Source organism: Urocitellus parryii, chromosome 10, assembly GCF_045843805.1.
Source record: "Urocitellus parryii isolate mUroPar1 chromosome 10, mUroPar1.hap1, whole genome shotgun sequence".
In the NCBI taxonomy this organism is placed as follows: Eukaryota; Metazoa; Chordata; class Mammalia; order Rodentia; family Sciuridae; genus Urocitellus; species Urocitellus parryii.
In genome coordinates this window covers 136,338,631-136,357,698 of record NC_135540.1, presented here as the reverse complement: position 1 = coordinate 136,357,698, position 19,068 = coordinate 136,338,631, and the positions used below count along the sequence as shown (strand labels likewise).

Genomic DNA, 19,068 nt, shown 5'->3' with positions numbered 1-19,068 from the left:
AGCTTTCTGGGTAAACATGCATGAGCATTTGGTGGGGCACGGAGAACCATTTTCCTGAAGAAATTTAACTGAATTCAATAAAAACATTGGATTTAGCCTGTGTACACACAAAGCTGTGGATTAATACTGCATGCTTTGTGACGGCTAATTTTCAGAAACTGAGGTTTCCTGGAGAAGAAATTCTACCTCAAGACGGCCACAGTCTGCTAGAAAGCCTGCCTGAGTTTCCAGCCAGCCTGCCTGGCAGGGTCCACATTTACATGAACCAGTTCTTAAAATCTGTCTGTCTTTGTCTCCCCCGCTCCACATTCTGTTTCTCTGCAGAACTCTGAGTGATACACCCTGAGAGGGATACAAAGATGAATTGTGCCTTTGTTTAATTAATATTTATGCTGCTTTTCCACATAAAAGAAGTTCCTAATTACTCTTTTTTTTTTTTGAGCACCCACTATGAACCGGACACCTCAAGAGGAACCTCAATATAGATTATCAAAAGTTATGTTCATAATGTTCCAACAGAATTGAGATGGAGTAGAAGTTAAGTTATCCTAAGTTGAAATTTAGAACTTTCTTTACAGAACATGAGATCCTGAAAGAAGGGTTGAAAAAAAAAATAGAAAAAATGAAGCCAGAAGTAAGGAAATGTGAAAATGAAAAATAAATAAGTAGGAAAAAATGTATTTCAAAAATCTCTTGTAATATGCCCACGAAACAGCTGTCTTGAGCTGAGCATAATTAGCTTTTTTCCAAAATTTAATTTCTACATAATGAAACAGAGTAGACTTTCCCCAGATATACGGCCTCCACTATCACATGGCATATTCCTGAAAATTATTGAAGGATCTATACTAGAAAATATATGAATATAATGAGGACAATAAAATGTGGATTTCATTAGAGCTCTAGTTATTACTAACTTGGCTGCCGTGGGTAAGTCTCTATGCTTCAATTTTGTTACCATAAGATAGAAATAAGTAAACACCTCAGTATTAAGAGGATTGAGCTAAATACTATTAAAGAACTCTGTGATTTATACAAAGATATGCAAATACTTGTGATTTTTTATTTGAATTTTCTTTTTCCTTATGTACAATTTAAATATCAGATAGACTTTAGAAAATAAAAATAAATAAAACTCTGCATTTTTTAAAAAAATGGAACTTTAAGAAGTAAAAATTACAATCCCTGAAATTAAAATCTTAGGAAATGGATTAAATAGTACTTTTGCAACAGCTCGGTAAGGAAAAATATAAGGGAATTACTCAGAATATAGCACAAATATATCAGGATATTTAAAACAGGAAAGAGAGGTAAAGAAATATGAAGAACAAGATGAGAAACTGTAACATACACCTCAATTTGGAGAGAGGCACTAAAGGATAAAGCCTTCTTCCAGAACTATGAAAGACATTCAAATGCACATATGTGAAACACAAATATTCTAAACAGAACAATGGCAGTGGTGCCCAGATTCATCATGGCAATACTTCCTAAGGCACCAAAGACCAAAAAAAAAAAAAAATCCATATTACATCCTACATGGGCTAATCAGAAACCCAAATTAATTTATTTTTGACCAGGGAAGTGAAAAATAAAAACACATATCCCAATGATATATTTAATTGTCACTTTTAAAGCTTTTGAGGTTTTTCTTGTGTTTTTTGTTTATCCCCCCTCCCCCCCCCCCCGTATCAGGTCAATTCATTACTTGCTGGAAGTCATACCAGAAAGCATTTTTGCCAACTATTTATGTTCTTTCTTTATTCAGGTAAAGAAAATCCCATACTTTCTCAGTAGGGTTAAGGTCAAGACTCTGAGGGGAGCTACTCCTTCCTAATTAGTTCCCCAGACTCCTCTTTTTCTCCCCTTCTTTAAATGGCCACAACAGTCTAGGGAAAATGTTTGGAGTCATACTGCCCCTGATGAATGAATCCCTGATGAGGCAGCTGGTTTCCAGAAGGGACCCCTTGCTGTGCTGCAATTATGTGGAAGCTGAACCCCAGTAGTTCAGGTCACAGCTGAAGTACTTCAGGGAGAAAGACCCATCTCTGAGCTTCATTGTATGATACACTGAGCTGTAACACCCCTCCAAAGCCCTCACCCTCCAAAGCCCTCGCCCAAAACATCAATATTCTCATTACTTAATGAGAAAAATGCTTAATGATGTGAATGCATGTGGGGGTCCTCTGCTGGTGACCCGTAGAGGGAAAAGATCCATGCTTTCAGAGTCCTGGTAACTTAAAACCCACCTAGAAATCTTGCAAATGATTGTCTACTTATTAGATAATTCACTTAATTTCTGAGCTGCTAATTAATAGTCACCTGTGAGTGGCTGAAGCCATATTGTTTGAGATTTCTCAGGTAAAATCATTCTAAAGGGGAAAAATGTATAAATATAAAATTATACATCACACTAAAAAACATAAGATATAGGGAAATTTTAAAACACTTTATCTTAACAGGAAAAAAAAAAAACAATTTAAAACACAGGAACACAGTACCAGAATTACTTACTTCAGCACTAGCTGAATATTTGCAGTTCAGCTACCTTTCCACAACTCCCATGGATTTCTTTATTTTCCCTCCCTGGTTCTTCCAGGATAATAAAAACCTTGTGTTTCTGCTCCATGTGAAGGTATAGCTCTCTCTCCCTTGATCCCGTCAATAATGTTATATCCGACATGAAGTTGATTCTTGTTTATGCCAAGATATATAACTAAAGGCACCTGTGAGACTACCGTGACTCTACCTTTACCTTAGTTTCAAGGAAAAAAAATTCAAGTCATTCTGGGAAAAAAAATAATAATATGAGGCATCCCTGCAAAAGGTCCTGTGTGACACACATCAGATAGAGCACTAATCTCCAGGATACATTAAAGAACTCAAAAAAACTTAACACTTTAAAAAAAAAAAAAACAAGCCAAACAATAAATGGGCTAAGGAACTGAACAGACACTTCTCAGAAGATGATATACATTCAATCAATAAATATATGAAAAAATGTTCAACATCTCTAGTAATTAGAGAAATGCAAATCAAAACTACTCTAAGATTTCATCTCATATCAGTAAGAATGGCAGCTACCAAGAATACAGACAACAATAAATGATGGTGAGGATGTGGGGGGAAAGGCTCACTCACCATACATGGCTGGTGGAACTGCAAATTGGTGCAACCAATCTGGAAAGCAGTATGGAGATTCCCGGGTGGTGACTGTGGGTAGGTAGGTTGTGGCTGGAGGAATTAGGTCACTGGGGGCGTGACCTTGGGTTTTATATTTTGTCCTTGGTAATCAGAGCTCTCTCTGCTTCCTGGTTGTCATATCCTGAGCTGCTTCCCCTGCAGCACCCTTCTGATGTTCTACCCCATCACGGGCCCAGAGCTACGGAGCTGGCTGACCATGGACTGAACCCCTAAATCATGAGCCAAAATAAATTGTCCTCCTTTAAGTTGCTCTTGTCAGGTCTTTTGGTCACAGAGACAAGAAGCCAACTAAAAGAATGAACATAAAAGATTAAATAAAGGATGAAAAGAGGATTCAAGATACAAAATCACAGTGAAGTAGAAGATTAAAGCAGTAAGGAGAACTAAACCTGTGAGTGTAAGTGACTTTGGGTCTTGAAAAATACTATCATTTAAATTTTTCAAGATTTCAAAGATCAGTAATAGCTAGAGAGCAGTGCAGTGGTCAGAGGGGGCATCTGCATGACCCCAACAGCAGAGGGAAAGTTTCAACTTAAAATTGTGTCTTTCCTTTACTTCTATGTAAAATTTTAAAAAATAAACTGTATCCTTTAGAGTGCATACATAATTACTAAAAATACAAAGAAAAGTAAATTCTACCTGGTGGTGAACTCCATGATGGGGAGAGGGTACCTACTGTGGGTAGATGACTTAGTGGAATGTTGGGAACATTGTATTTTCTTATTACTATAATAATTTATCAAAATGTAAAATGTAAATTTATATTATAGAGTTTCCTGTATATGTGCTCCATTTCTTTCAGTGTCTGTAAATAAAGTTTTACTGAAACAAAATAAATAAATAAATAAATGAATAAATAAATAAATAAAATTTGTCTTTCTAGTTCTAGTTCTAAGTGAATGCTGGATTTTATCAAACTTTTTTATATTAAGGATTTTCCCCACTAAAATTGTTTTTGCCATACATTGAATTGATAACTTTAAAATAAAATCAACCTTGTCATTAAAATATTACAGAGACTAAAAATATCTTCAATGAAAGTCTATATTCACTCATAAATTTTTAAAAAACAAAACCCTTAGAAATTTAGAAATAGAAGGAAATTTCTCTAATAAGATTTAGAAATTCTTGAAACCCTTCAATAAACATCACACTGAAAACTTTTGAAGCACTTTGAAGTTTAGAATAAACAAGCAATAATGCTTATTCTCTATTCAATACTATAGGTAGAATGAACATTGGAAAGGAAAAGATAAACAGTCTGTGATGATATGATCGCCTCCAAAAAGAAGGTAGGAAAACATTTTTAGACCTTTATTTTATTTATTTACCTTTTATGTGGTGCTGAAGATCAAGCCTACCACCTCACATGTGCTAGGTGAGTGCTGTACTGCTGAGCCACAACCCCAGCCCCAGAAAATCTAATAACTCTCACACATAAGAAGAGTTTATTAAAATTGTTGGATCAAGGGCCACAATTATAATTCCACCTATTCAGAAGACTGAGACAGAGGGATGATAAATTGGAAGCCAACCTTGTCAACATAGCAAAACCTTTCTTAAAATAAAAAATAAAAATGGATGTAGTTTAGTGGTAGAGTTCCTGGAATTCAATCTTCACTACCACAAAAAAAAAAAAAATGCTGTATACAAGAGCAATGTGCAATGATTAATGATATTTCTACCTAAAGGAAATTCTAAACGTTGTATTTAACATGAGAAAGGTAATGACATGTAAAAAGAACAAAGTGATACTTATGTGGGTGAATAAGTAAACACCTGGCATATAAGATGACATCACCCACTGTTTGAAAGGATAGAATCAAAATACATGATAATGATAATATTCATGTCAGAGAACAAAAGGCATAAATAAAATAAAAGTGGTTTAAAGTCATAATGAAAAATTCAAGGTTGGTTTGACATTATAAAATTAAATAATGTAATATGCTACATTTAAAAATTAAAAGAAAAATGATAACCATCTTAAGAGATGCAAAGAGGGAAATATCATAATTCAATAGAATTGAAAATCCATTCATGATTTTTTCAATAAAATATAAATGTATTGTGTCACATGGGTCTAAGGAAACACAGGCTCCAAAGTCTTTAATCCCATTTATGGGTGTACAATCCTTTCCTTTACAGTTATGGGTTACATAATTCATCAACCCAGTCCTCAACTTGCAGCTGCCAAAGGTGAAAGGTCTCTGTGACATGACAGAAAGGCACATCCCCTCGTGTCCTGAGCAAGGCATCAAAGCTGAAAAGCAGAAACAACCTGGCCAATAATCTTGCAGCAGTGATACCCCAACACTCAGAAAGGGGAATGAGCACAGGGTTGGCAGTTTCTGGACATAATTTGGACAGATTTCAATCCGAGGAACTCTGTTGGAGGGGTTTCATTCTTTTCTGTGATTCCATTTTACAGAGAGAAAGCAGAACTCAAGTCGTCATCCAAGTGATTAACAGTCTTGCTCTCTCTTCAGCCACCTTATTTCTACTGCCAACAGCACCCTCTGTGTCAACATTCTCTCCAGCTATGGGCTGTGTGGGGGAGCTATGAGTGTTGGAGTGCGTGAGAGGACTGGCCTGTGTTGCAGGCTCTTTGGGCCGTGCAACACACGTGTGCATTTTTCTCTTGCTCTGCCTGTGTTCCCACACAGCACCTGAGATGGGTGTGACATGCCAAGATGTCAATCCACTTACTGACCACAAGACTCAACCCCCTGAAACCTGACCCTCGGCCTTATTTGGAAAGAACATTCCATCAAATTTCTCTTTGTGTGTCCTCCCTATATAATTATAAAAGATTCAGGTGGCTCTCTCTCTTTCCAACAGACCCTTAAGGTCAAGAGAAATCCATCACTGGACCCTAGGAAAAAAAGTCTGTGTAATTATTTCCTGCCAACCCAAATTCACCTGGAGTGACCATGAATGATTTAGTCGTGTGTCGTGGCACTTAAGTGCATTTCTTTTTTGCTCCATGTTCCCTTAACTCCATCAGGGCAAATCTTTGGTCTTAAGTCACTTGTTCTATCAACTTCATAACCTCGTCATCCTGTGTTGGAAAGACAAGCAGTTTTTTCCCCAATTAAATGTTGTATGTGCTGGAAGAGTTGCAATCATACTGTGTGACAAAAGCCCTCACCTTTCCAGAGTGCCCAGCAGTGGCTGTTCGACCTCTACCATAGATGTAATCACTGGAATGAGGCAGATGTCCAAGGTGACCACCGCATCCACATGAGGGATGTCCAAACCTCTGCTGGCAACATCAGTTGCCAGAAGAATGGAGCAAGCCTCGGCCTTAACCTTATTCAGCAATCCTAGGCACTTGCTCTGACTCATCTGTCCACGGAGGGGGTAGCAGTAAATCCAAGATTTCAAAGTAGCAAAGCTGTTCTCTGAGTATTAATACAGGTGCTGCAGAATATCATGGGGTTTCCAGCCAATTCCTTGACAATATAAACCAGGTACGCATCCTGGAATTTAGAGGGAATAATAAGATAACATTGCTGTAAGTTTCCAACCTCTGGTATTTAGAGGAAACAGTAAATTCACAGGATTTTACAGAATTCTTCAGAGTTGCTCTCCGAAGTTTTTGTACCTTCTGGGTAATGTTAGCAGAGAAATGTTTTCCAATCTTGAGGGACCACTTTGAGGATCTTGTCAACCCATTATTTTATTATATGTGGGGCTGTTTGTGTATGTGTGTGTGTGCGTGTGTGTGTGTGTGCGTGTGTGTGTGTGTGTGTGTGTGTGTGTGTGTGTATGGTTTGTTTGTTTTTTCGGGGCTAGAGCTTGGGACGTTTAATAGATTGCACCTACAGTCCCAGCACTCTGCACTCTAATAGAGGACCCCAGGGCTTCAAAGGGCTCTGAGATCTGAAAGGCCAGCTCCTGAGTGAGGGGTGAGCATGTGGGCATGTGTGTCCTCCCTATATAATTATAAAAGATTCAGGTGGCTCTCTCTCTTTCCAACAGACCCTGAAGGTCAAGAGACTCTGACCACTCTATGGTGCCTGCAGCGGAACATTCAGGATGGGCAGAGTCAAGGCCCCTGTTTTTCCAGAGCGCGTTTCCCCCTGCACAATGATATCACCACCTTGTAGGGCCAGAGGCATAGCTTCAGTATGGATCTTGGTGGGCTTTGCCCGCCTCAACTGATCACAATACATCTGTCATACCCAGGTCTTTCAATGTTTCTGTTTCATCCTCCTCTACTACCAGCTGAGATGATTCACCAGGGGAATCATGCTCCTCCAACCTCCATTCATGATTTCTTTAAAATTCTTTCTGCAAACTAGAAACATAAGGGAATTTCCCTAATCTGATTAAGGAATTTTCAAAAAAGCTTATAGCAATATGATACATAGTGGTAAATGTTGAGTTTTCCATTTGAGGTTAGGAAGAAAATAATTTCCACTAACATTCCACATTGATACACCAGGAACCCTGGCTAGCACCATAACTTCAGAAAATGAAAAAAACAAAATTCTCATTATCGAGGTTGACAATGAAGATCCAAAAGCTCTATCGATGAATGATTAGCTTTAGAAGTGAATTCAGCCAGTCTCCGGGACTCAAATTCAATATCCACATATTCAAAACTCCATTGCAGTTCTATGTACAATAACTAACTAGAAAACTAAGTGAAAATAAAAGGCTTTCATGATAGCATAAGAAGTATAATTCATTTAAGAATATATCTCAGGGCTGGGGTTGTGACTCAGAGGTAGTACGCTTGACTAGCATGCGTGAGGCACTGGGTTCGATTCTCAGAACCACATAAAAATGAAATAAAGGAATTTTGTCCACCTACAACTAAAAAATAAATATTAATAAAGGATATATCTCAGATAGACAGAATTAATATTGTCAAAATAGCCATACTACCTTTTTAATACAATTCCTGTTAAGAGTCCAATGACACATGCTTCATAGAAATAGAAAAAGTAGTCATGAATTTCACTTGGAAAAATAAGAGGCCAGAATAGCCAAAGGAATCCTCAGTGAGCAAAGTGAAGCAGGAGGCATTACAATATCAGACCTTAAATCACACTACAGAGATGTACTAACAAAAACAGCATGGTGTTGGCACCAAAATAGACATCAAGGAGCTGGAGATGTAGCTCAGTGGAAGAGCACTTGCCTGGGTTCAATCTTCAATACTATATAAAAATACATAAAATAAAGATTTTTGTGTCTATCTACAACTTAAAAAAAATAACTAAAAAACAGACATGAAGACTAATGGTACAGAATAGAAGACACAGAGACTAACCCACATAAATACAGTTATCTCATAATAGAAAATAGCACCATAAACATACATTGGAGAAAAGATAGCCTCTTAAACCAATGGTGCTAAGAAAATGGAAATCCATATGTAACAAAATGAAATCAGACCCCTATATCTCACCCTGCACAAAACTCAAAGTGGATCAGAATGGGAGATTATCTTTGCCATCTGCATCTCAGATAGAGCATTAATTTCTAGGATATATAAAATCTAAACCACACAACAAAGAAGGTAAGGAGACAGTATTCATGATGGGTCAATACATTAAGATAAACTCCACTACATACAATATTTAAATAGGAAATATTCTCCTTTTTTGTGCAGAACCAAAGAGGTTGAGTGGCACCCTCCATCATCTCAGAGCATTAAACCCCACTGTTATGATTTGGATATGAGGTGTCCCCCAATACCTCCTGTGTTAATGCAGAAATATTCAGAAGTGAAATGGTTAGATTATGAGAACTCTAACTTAATCGTTCCATCCTAGTTTGAATGGGCTGGATAGTGACTGAAGGCAGGTAGGGTGTGGCTAGCAGAGGGAGGTCACTAGGGGCATGTCCTGGAAGGCCTCATCTACCCTGGCCCTTCCCTCTTCCCTCTCTCTGCTTCCTGGCCAGCCATGAATGGAGCAGCTTCCCTCACTCACACCCTTCCGCCATGATGTGCGACCTCATCTTTGGCTCAGAGTAATGGCATCAGCCAACCATGGACTAAGTCTCTGAAACCATGAGCCAAAATAAACTTTCCCTCCTCTAAACCGTTCTTGTCAGGTATTTTGGTCACGGCAATGTGAAACACCCCTCTCTGCCCGTGGTTTGTTTTCCCTTTATTAAACTTGAACTTCCAAACATACTTTGAAACTTTCAATTTTAAAACAAATTTCCACTGTCATCCTCCTCATATTCTCACAATTCTGTGCTACGTGTTCATCCTTGACCAATGGCCCCCTCTCCCATCTTTTACTTTTTAATTATTTTTATGTTTTAATGTTCTCAGAAAGTTCTCTATGCAAATATTTATTTTTAAAAAATAACTTATTTAATCTACATTAGCATTGTTTACAAAGGAACTACCAAACTTTCATTCTAGAATTTCATAACTAACTTCAACCTCTCGAAACACTTCATTTTTTTCCAGTCTTAAATCATGAGACTACACATGCATTGTTTTCCTGTAATCTAGAATACCCTCTATGCCCAAGGTCACCTCCATATTCCAAATTCCAAAGGACAAGATCACTTTGTTCTGAAGCTCCTATGAGTAAGAAAAAACATTAACTTTCTATTAATGCATAACAAGTGACTGCAAACTTTGTGACTTGAAATTGCATTGCATTCATTTATGCGTCTGGGCACAATATGGCTGGATTCTCTAATAAGAGTTCTTCAAGGGCTGGGGATGTGGCTCAAGTGGTAGAGTGCTCGCCTGGGTTCGATCCTCAGCACCACATACAAACAAAGATGTTGTGTCCGCCGATAACTAAAAAATAAATATTAAAAAATTCTCTCTCTCTCTCTCTCTCTCTCTCTCTCTCTCTCTCTCCCTCTCCCACTCTCTTTAAAAAAAAAAACTGTAAGACTTTGTTGCCAGCCAACCTATAAGAAATATTAAAATCTTTAAAAAAAAAAAAGAGTCCTTCAAGGCTAACATCAAGGTGATAACTAGGCTACATTCCCACCTGGTCTGGTGTCCTCTTCAAGCTCATGGTTTGGTTCCTTACTATGGTAAAATCAAGGTCTTTGTTTCTTTGCTGATGGCAACTGGGGTAACTCTCCCATCTGTTTCCCTTACTATATGGCTCCCCTCTATCTTCAAAGCAAACACAGAGAGTTCCTGTGTCAAATCCCTCTCATGCTTGAAATCTCTTTCATGAGGAAGGGCCCAAGTCTTTGAAGGATCCATTGATTCATGAAAATGGAAGGAGATCAGTTGAGTAGTGGAAGGACACTAGAGGCAAGAGGCGGGAGGGAAAGTGGAGCTACTGGGGAACAAAACTGACCAAGTTATATTGTTCTCTTATGTACGTGTACAAATATGTGACAATGATCCCACGAGTATGTTTATAATGTGCCAATGAGAAACAAAAACAGACCCATCTGATTAGGTCAGGCCTAGTCAGAATCAGCACCTTTTCTTAAAGTCTCTGTCCCTAATCCTAGAAGTGACAACTCCATCAGAGTCACACACAAAATGTACACACCATGGCGTGGATAAGGAGCTGGAGAGGTCTCAGAATTCTAATTCCACGCCAGCTTGCGTTCCCCCATGGTTTAGAAGTAAGCTAGAATATAAAATATTGAATTTCCTACTTTTTATTTAAAGTTTGAACTCATATTATGGACAAGACCCTGTACTCAAGGATGAACATTAATTCAGTTAATTTCTTTAACAATTCTATGAAACAGGTATTTTTATCCCCCATTTTATAGACAAGAATAATTCAGCTTAGATTGATGATGATATTTGTCTAAGTGAAGACCTCAAGGAAGCCCAGTCTTCAGAGGCCCTCTTCTCAACCACTCTGCAAAAACTCTCTTTTGAAAGTAACTCTTTATGCAATCTATCAAAAATAACTTGCATTTGTCTTCCAGTTGTCAGGTAAACTGGAATGCATTCCCACAACAAATACTCACCTTTCTCTTTTTTTCCATCATTAAAAGTGTTTTTTCACACATTTATCCTCAATCTCTCCAACTATTTCATTAGAACATTTATCTCCTTGGATCACAACCTTCCAAACTATAGCAACAGAGTGTGATCACTTATAATATCAAATTGATAAATGTTTGAATAACATCCCAAAATATATGCTCTAGTTTGAATGGTTTTGATCTCTCTGAAACTCAGGTTGAAACTTAATTCACTATGCAAGGGTAAAAAGAGACAGGTCTTCCCCTTCTTAAATGGATTAATGAGCCTCTAAAAATGGATCAAATGCTTGTTCTCTTCCGATCTTCTGGCATTTGAGAAATAGGATTCCTTCCACCAGAGGATACAAGACTCAAGGCACCATCTTAGAAGTAGAGCCCATTCCTCACAGGACACCAAACCTTGGTCTTGGACTTTCCAATCCAAATTCCTGTCCTTTGTAAGTTAGCTAGGTTGTGGTATTCTGATAAAGCAGCACAAAACAAAAACAATACAATGTAAACATTATAATTTTTTAGTTTAGTTTATAGTGTCCCACTAAATTAATTTTACAGGATGTTAAAGAACCATGACTCATTACTTTAATGAGTGTTGCCACGTTAAAAATCTTCACAAACTAGTAGCATAAGTCAACAACCATTTATCACCTTCAGGGATTCTGTAGGGCAGGAAGTTGGGCACAGCACAGTAGAAGTGGCTCTTCTCTATTGTGCAATGTTGGGTCTACAGGTAAAAAAACTCAAATGACAGAAACAACAGAAATGCCTGGGGTCTTAAAAAGAGCAGACTACAGGGACACAGCCACATCAATGTTTATAGCAGCACAATTCACAATAGCTAGAATGTGGAACCAACCTAGATGCCCTTCAATAGATGAATGGATAAAAAAAAAATGTGGCATTTATACACAATAGAATATTACTCAGCACTAAAAAAATAACAAGATCATGGCATTTGCAGGGAAATGGATGGCATTAGAGCAGATTATGCTAAGTGAAGCTAGCCAATCCCTAAAAAATAAATGCCAAATGTCTTCTCTGATATAAGGGGAGTGACTCAAAATGGGATAAGGAGGAAGAGCATGAGAAGAAGACTACCACTAAATAGGGAAGAAAGGTGGGAGGGAAAAGGAGGGAGAAGGGGAGTTGCATAGAAGATGGAAGGAAAACCTCATTGTTATACAGAATACATGTATGATGTTGTGATGAGAAAAAGAAAAAAAAGTGTGTCACATTAGTTTGGATAGAGAGAAATGATGGGAGGGGAGGGGAGGAGTAGGGGGGTTAGGAAGGGCAGCAGAATAGAATAGACATTATGATTGATGTATGTACATTCCATGAATGTATTACATGTCAAAATACATTCTGCTGTCATGTATGACTAAAAAATAAAAAACAAAAATAAATCGTATGGTAAAAAAAGAAAAAAAGAAATGCCTGGGTTCTTGAACAATTTGGAGTCCTCTTCATTCGATGTCCAGGTTCTGTGCTAGGAGATTTGAAGACTTGGCTTAGTTAGGACCCACAATGGGAGCGCTAACATGTCCTCTCTCAATGTGTCTTTCACTTTCTCATAGCATGATGACTGTGTTCCCAGAGAGAGTCTCCTGAGAAGATATAACCAGAAAGCACACATTCAAGTACCAGCATCCTTAGGTTAACCCCTTTTTATTAAAGTAGTTATATGGCCTGGCATGGTGGCACTCAGCTGTAATCCAAGCTACTCAGGAGGCTGAGGCAAGAGGATTGCAAATTCGAGACCATCCTGGGAAATTTAGCGAGATAAATTGCTTAGATATATCAGTGTCCTTCTGCTACAGGATGCAGGCAGAATCTGTATACCTGGGGGGCAAGAGAGTACTGCTGCTCCTTTTAATTTTTCCCTATGCATGTAATTTATCCCACTCTCTCTATTTAGCCTGACATTCTCTGCTTCCTTGCCCCACTCTGTAACATAGCCTTGCCCCAACTCCCAGACTTATATAAACTGTAATTTCACTTACATCAGAAATAAACTCTCCATCACCAAGTGGTTCCCAATTCAAAAAAAAAAAAAAACAAAAAACTGTTTGTTTCAGGGCTCATTCCAGTTCTACCCCAGAACTCAGATCAGGGTCACTGCCCAGGATTCCATGTGAGGAGGATGATAAAGAGTGAGGGAGGATGACTTAAATTGTATACTCCATTGAGAGCATTACCCTTTTATGCTTTCCTGTCCTTCACAAATCATGTTCCAACTTTCCCTTTAACCTGGGTCACTCTCTTTCAGCTTGTTTTCCCTTACCGCACCCAGCTACCCTGCCTTCATTTTCCTTCTTGATTTCTCTTAGGACTCTAGATTTGTCTGACTCTTATCATTTGCTTTCTCTCTATGCTCTTGGTGATAGCTTGCATCCATGTATTGGGGTTTGGTGAGTATGTCTTAAAGGGGTGGGGAGTAGAAGAGCATCAACTGTATTACTCTTATCCCTAACCCAAGCTCACTCTGGTGAATAAAATGTCTCCACCCTAATGCACGCATTCACCTGTTTATTCTTGATGTTTTTCCTCTGCCCTCTTAACAATTTGAACAGCTGCTCTCATTTCTGGATCTCTCCTTTCAGTTCTTCTTCTCTTTCTGCATTATTCTTCTAGTACTGGTTATATCAATGCCTAGGCTCTACAGTCTGCAGGAATTACTCACCCCAGTGACACTCCAGTAACAGAACATCATTTCTCATTCTGTCTCTGAAATTCCAAATTCACATGTGGGGAAGGTATATGGGAAGCTATATGATATCTTGGAATGGGTTTCCTAGTGTAGGAGACCAGAATGTGCCATCCCAAACCACAAGTAACCATAAGAGATTGGCATAGGCCACCGAAACATACCTCCTAGGCATAAGAATTACTTTGAGCTGATTACTGTTAAGAAACAGCACACAAAGGGAAATTGCATGGAAACGGAAGGAAACCCTCAACGTTATATGAAATCACATATAAGAGGTTGTGAGGGGAAAGGAGGGGAAAAACAAGGGAGATAACTGAACAACAACAGATTAGGTAGAGAGGGAAGATGGGAGGGGAGGGGAGGGGGGATAGTAGGGGTTAGGAAAGGCAGCAGAATACAACAGTCACTAATATGGCATTATGTAAAAATGTGATTGTGTAATGATATGATTCTGCAATTTGTATTTGGGGTAAAAAAGAGAGTTCATAACTCACTTGAATCAAATGTATGAAAGATGATATGACATGAGCTTTGTAATGTTTTGAACAACCAATAAAAAAAAAAAAGAAAGAAAGAAACAGCACACAAAGATGCAGCTCTAAAAAGAGTATCAATTACCCTTTTATAAAGGGTATAAATGACTTACAATAACTAAAAAAAATGCAAATGCTATCTGAGTAGTTGGTAAGCTGTGTTGTTTAGGGAGAACAAAAAGTCTGTTCAGTACCAGCGCAATTTCCCCTCCCTATTTCCCATCTACTGTTAGTTGAATCTAGGATGCAGTCCTGCAGACTGTATTGGTAATCCTAACAAGATAAAGAACTGGCCTTGGCAGAAATTTATACTCAAAGGAAAACATCATCTCTGTGTGTCTCTGGACTAGGAAGAGAAGGACGATTCTTAGTTGCCAGAGGCACTTATCAATAAAGGCACTAACAAATCTGCATAACAAGCCTTACTCTTGCTTACCTTACCTTTCCCGGTTCCCTTCCCATAATTTGCAACTTCTTTTCTTTAACTGAAGGTAGTATTTAGCCCGAATTCTAGCCACCTCTGTTGAATTATTCATCCCTGAGTTTCATCCATTATATGTTAAATATACATATTAGTAAAACTCTGCTTTTCTCTTGTTGGTCTGCCTTTTGTTATAGAGTCCCCAGCCCAAACTCTAAAGGTTTAGAAGAAAAAGGTTTTGTTTTGTTTTTGTTTTTTTCCTTCCCTACACTGGAAACATCTCTGAGCCCAAGAATTGTTTGCAGAAATTTTATTAGCAGGTGTTGCTGTGAGCTATTCCTGCCAGGAAGTCTCTGTTGAATCCAGTGAGAAGCTGACCCTGAATATAATTGAGACTGAGGCCTCCCTCATTCCATCCAGCAAGGTATTCTGGAGTGGGGTGGCTCTTCTGAGTTGCCCCAAATTGAAACAAGGAAGCCAGTTCTTTGAATTCTTGCTCAAGTCAGTCACTAACCATGGGACAACCTCTGAGAGGGGGTACACCTTGGCCCAAGCAGTGCTCTGTAGCTGAGAGCTGTTCTCAGTGAGAGATGCAGCCATGAGCAGTCAGATACAGATACTCCCACCTCTGAGGAAGATGCAGTAAAGAAAGGACAGAACATCATGGGGACCACCATGTGTGATTTCAGACTAAAAGTTCAGTAAAACTTGGAAGTAAAAGTTGGAAGACCCCAGCTATGATTTTGGCTTTGCCAAAAGTATGTGTCCTTAGATCATTGATCTCTATGAACCCTGGCTTACCTCACCTACAAAATGAGATAAACGTAGCACACTGCATAGGCATTTATTTTCGAGCAACAAGTCCACATATATATATAAAGAGGGTCAGGCAAAGGTCCCAGCTATTGTACTGAAACATTCAGCAAAGCAGGTAGGGAGCACCTAAAGTACGCAGTTATATGTCCAGTTAAAATGAATTAAGTGTCCCTACATGTACTAATATGGAAATCTCTTTAAGTAAGACTACAAGGCAAAAATAAAAGCAGAGGGGTTAGTGGTGCAATCAGTGATGGAGCACTTGCCAAGCATGTGCAAGGCCCTGGGTTTGAGCTCCAACACAGAAAACAAAATAAAAGCAAGTTACACAACAGGTATGGTATGATTCTACTTACATAGGAAATAAATTACACAAAAATAAAACAGTGTATTCAAATGCATTTGTGTCTGTTAGAAGACATGCTGAGGCAACATGGGTAGTCACCACTGCGAAGGGTGTTAGGAGTGGGGCCTGGAAGCAGGGCAGGGGAGAAGAAAGACTGAATTATTTTACATTACTTAGCTTATGATTTGTAATAATCACATATTACTTATGCAACTTGAGAGCAAAAGAAGAAACTATAGATTATACTGAGGTGACTATATGCAAACTCTGAAATTCCATCTCTAAAAATCCATGATTTTAAAGGCCATTCCTGTATTTTTACTCCACTTCCCTCCTTTCCACAGTGCTCCACAAAACACAGTTGTCCTTTGGAATACATGGGGGATTGGATTCAGGGTCCCCAAAGGATATATTCAAAATCAGAGTATGCTCAAGCCCCTTATGTAGAATGCTGCAGTGTCTGCCTATAACCTGCACACATCCTCCTGTATGCTTTAAGTCACCTCTAGATAACTTACAAAGACTAATGAAATGCAAATGCTATGTGAGTAGTTTGTAGACTGTGTTGTTCAGGGAGAATAAAACATCTGTTCAGTACAGGTGCAATCACCCCCGCCCCGCCCATTTTCTATCTATGGTTAGTCAAATCCAGGGATGCAATCCTGCACAGAGGAGGACTCTATTGGTAATCCTAACAAGAGGGTAGGAGAAAGTGAGAAACTGGAAGTACAAATTTTCTTAAATTTTCTTAAAATGACTGTCTCTCAAACATGTTAGCTAAGAAAACCTTAAGAACTATGCACTGGACATGTTCTCTATACTTAATTTGAGTTTCAATTCAATAGATGTAGCAATAGCAAGGAGTATACAACTGTAATAGCTACAAATAGATGTTGGCTGATCCAGACAGGTCTTTGAGAAAGAGCTTTGACTTTTAATATGAAAAGGAAAGTCCGGCCCCTAATATGTGATTACTGTCTTGGTAATCGTAATTCTTATATGTGTATAAATTATTATAAGGCATTCTTGAGTTCCACTATTTTAAAAATAAGATGTTGGGTCTGTGCATTTACAATAGTTGCTTTCCAACATCCTTTAAATTATTCTAAAAGTAAAAAATATTTGAAGGAAGAGTCTATGTACACATAAAAATATTCATAATTATAAATGCTAAACTTTCTAATACTCACAATACAGTGTTGAAATTCAATTTGATAATGCACAGAACATTGTAATACTCTCCAGAAATTTAGCAAAGAAAGGATGATTGTCTCCTTTCTACCAGACTGGGAATGTTTCAAGGGGAAGGCTCCTTAAAGTGAAAAAAAAAAAAAAGGGTCGAATCCAATTAAAACTGCAAAGGAAACTTCGAAAGGATGAATGCCATTAGTACAAACTGGAATGTGGCCAAAACACAGGGTAATACTTCAACTCTCAGAAAAAGTGCCAGGGGGATATTTAACAACTGCAGGTGGCCAAACGCTTTCTCATAGTCTCATCAGAAAAGTCATTTATAGCAACAATATTCACCAAGGTAAAGTAATATCACTTGACAAACTGCATATTCAATTACTGTTTAAACTGACATTGGTCAGGTATCAATTGGAACTACTTCTCTATAGGACAATAAATTCAGAAATTAAACGCTTCTGTTATTAAGCAAAATGAGAGCACTGAATACAACTGCTATTTAAATCTAGCACTGGATTTTCCTTAAATAAAAAAACAAATTATCATTTTGGCCAATCAAGTGAGCCTTGATAGATTCATGTTTTTAATTTTCCTTGTAAGTTTTAGAAATCTTTAGGAAATCGAACCCAGAGTTGATTCCCTATCAAGTTTTCTCTGGATGTGCTTATTTTATGACTCCAGTCTGCTATTTTCCATAACCTGCAGGAGAACGAGCTTGACTAACTTTTTATGTGCAACTTTACCTTGTACATAAAAATACTATTTCTTATTTCTTTGGGAATCTACTTTTCTTTTTATCTCTTTAATATTTCTAAACTTTGAGTGCTCTCACCCCACCTCCATCAGGGTGGTAGGAGAAACATTTTGTGAACTGTGATATGAAGGCGATGGAAAACGCAGGCCTGTAAGTGACATAACACATCCATCTTGAATCCTGAAAAGGATATTATGTGAGCAAAGGCCCAGAGTGAAACCTAAAAAGGTTCCTGTTTGTAAATGCTGTATGCATGAGAGCTCTGCTTTTACCTGCTGTGATTTAAAAGGCTAGAGGCCTCGTTTTGAGCCACTAAAATTCAAAGTGACAGAAACCTACAAATTTTTATTGCTGTGCATTTAATAAAATTTACATTTACAAGCTGTCAGTTTGAAATATTGAATAACTGGTACTTTCGCATTCAGACGAGCAGATTTGGTTGTGCCGGGGGTTCATTACTACCTACTTACACGTTCCTTAAATACTCAGAATAATCCTTCAATCTATGACTTTTGATATCTCTTAATTCAGCACTGCACAAAAACACCATTGAGTGAGCAGCAAGGTCAACAAAAGGAATTTATTGTGCTCCCATAAAGCACGATGTAATTAAGAGCCCCTTTCTGCTTGTTTTAATGTGCTAATACGAGAACATTAGAACCAAGGCACAGTCTCTTGCTAGGTGTCTGCAGCAGCTGCCTAGGTTTTTGGTAATTTACTTACTCAATTATGTCGACTCTCTTAAATCCACAACACTGGTGGGTGGTAAGGTAGAAGGATAATAAAAAGCATAGAGTAGGAAACCCCTTTAATGCATGTTTTATGTGCATCTTGGGTAACATTTTTTTGTTTGTTTGCTTTTGAGAACAAGAATTAAAGATTGTAACTAGGAAACTCTCTGGATAGGAATAAACGTGCATGGGTTTAAAACACCTCTAAAAGTTATGAGATGTCCAATAATCCTATGATTATGTGGTCTGTTCTTGAAAAAGAATATTGAACTGAATGTTTGATTCAGTAATATAAAAACAGATTATCTAATGGCTTCCAAGGGGGAAATATGAAAAAGACCATCCATAAGGTTACTATATAGTCATAAATCACAGACACTTCCTTAGTCCCCACGTATATGGAAAGACAAAA

The 19,068-nt window shown here is 38.0% G+C and overlaps 1 pseudogene; it reads right to left on the bottom strand.

The window, feature by feature from the left end:
• Nucleotides 1-6,166: 6,166 nt before the first annotated feature.
• Nucleotides 6,167-14,933, bottom strand: LOC113192787 (putative ATP-dependent RNA helicase DDX47; annotated as a pseudogene).
• Nucleotides 14,934-19,068: the final 4,135 nt, after the last annotated feature.